Source organism: Octopus bimaculoides, chromosome 10 (genome assembly GCF_001194135.2).
Source record: "Octopus bimaculoides isolate UCB-OBI-ISO-001 chromosome 10, ASM119413v2, whole genome shotgun sequence".
Classification (NCBI taxonomy): Eukaryota; Metazoa; Mollusca; class Cephalopoda; order Octopoda; family Octopodidae; genus Octopus; species Octopus bimaculoides.
In genome coordinates, this window is record NC_068990.1 from 2,967,688 (window position 1) to 2,969,593 (window position 1,906).

At 32.9% G+C, this 1,906-nt stretch overlaps 1 long non-coding RNA gene across 3 annotated transcripts in view; it reads right to left on the reverse strand.

Annotated features, from left to right (window-relative positions):
• Positions 1-1,906, reverse strand: part of LOC106871020 (uncharacterized) — a 250,799-nt gene that overhangs the window by 58,228 nt on the left and 190,665 nt on the right. The window contains exon 2 of one of the 3 annotated variants that reach the window (XR_001409617.2): positions 1,453-1,536. The exons of the other annotated variants lie outside the window; for them this stretch is intronic. This is a non-coding gene — a long non-coding RNA (uncharacterized LOC106871020). The remainder of the gene's footprint in view (positions 1-1,452; positions 1,537-1,906) is intronic. 3 annotated transcript variants of the gene reach the window in all.

Below are 1,906 nucleotides of genomic sequence, written 5' to 3' on the forward strand. Positions count from 1 at the left end.
ATATATATATATATAAGTGTGTATAAGTGTACTTGCATATATATGTGTGTATGTATGTATATATATTGTATTTTTCCACAATGTATCAAAACAGAACTAGATTTTAGAAAAAAGAATTCCGCATAATTTTTACGATGGAAACATGCGAAAAGTGACATCAGAATGTGAAAATATTGTAATATTTATATTTTTGTTTTCGCTTGAATATATACAGGATGTAGATTTTACGAGATTTTTTTTTCCTTTATTGTCAACAAATATGTACAAAAGAATCACGAATTTTCACTCAGAGGAATACAATTTTCTGAGTTCTTTGTGAAAGACTGGGAAAGAAATCCGCTAGTATTATGTATGTATTATGTTGTTAAGCTACGATGGTAGAGATAGCAAATAGAATGCATCCAAGCTAGGATTGCATGTCCACACATACAGGCACACACACACACACACACACACACACATACAAGCACACATATACATACATGCCCATATACATTTTTGAACACACACACATTTATATATGTATGTATATATGCATGTATGTGTATATAGTTTTTATATATTTTTGTGCCATACTTACAACGTACTCTTTAAATCGATGTAGTTATATCATAAATTACTATGATATTCTGCAAGAGTATATACGTAAAGTAAGCTAAGACATGCAAATTTTCATGTATACACATATAGGAACACATGTATATATACATACACACATATGTATTTGTTTACAAACAAAGGAATATGTACTGAATACATTCTGTACAATGTATAGGTAAAAGTTCTCAAGTTTTCAGGTGATGAATTTAAACATTACCTCCCAGAGTTTTCAGCTCTTGTGATTTAAAATGCTGCCTTATTTCTGCAATAACTTGGAAGATCAAACTTCATAAAAGATGTTTCTTCACGTAATAGAAGCATACTCAGGTGACTGAGTATGTTTTTTTCCATATAGCCTGTATATGGAATCATACTGACAGGTTTAAATCGAACAAGTAAAAATAACATTTTAAGCGTATTTCTAATACAAATTTATAATACAATACATATATATATGTATATGCTGGATTCTCCCGTCTATGATGACATATGAGCTTTCAGCTTTGCCGAGCAATCTGCACAAATAATTTGTTTCTAGTGATCAAATGTATGTGCCGTGCATTATCCCACTTTCTCCATCCGTCAGGTGTCGAAGTGATCGCAGAGTAAAACGCATAATATGGACTAAGAACTGGAACCACAATCCCGCGTGCAGCAACATAACCACTCGGCCATGCGTCCTCACGTATATACATCCATACGATGAAAGTAAACAAACAAAGTTTGTTTTAGAAGCGTTGAGATGTATTGAAAGAAAAAAATATTTTTTTTTCTTATTCTCAAACGCGTGATAATATTAATAAATAGCGTGATCAGAATAAATTATCCATACATTGCAGAAAAATACGTTACCGGCCAGCAATGTGACTCGAACTGACATCCCTGTGACACAAACTCCTGACAACTGGGAACATCCACAGAAAGAGTGATGACAGGCTATAAATAAAAAGAAATGAACGTAGTAAAGGCCTAAGACCAGTGCAAACGGCTTTCGATTGCCGTATGGCATCACCCATGCAGCACCTGCTAAACAACAGCAGCAAAAATAGATATATTAATGCAGTGTTGAAAAGTGAAATGAGCAAAATTGTATATTTGGCAGTGAACTCCTCAAGAAACAGTCTCTTTTATACAGCTCCAAAACAGCTGGGCTCTGTTACATATCTTTGTTGGAAAGCGCCTCCCTCATCAGTGGAAGATTTATAATAATTAAAAAAATAGAAGAGACATACATACATACATACATACATACATACATACATACATACATACACACATACATGCATACATATATATATATATATAT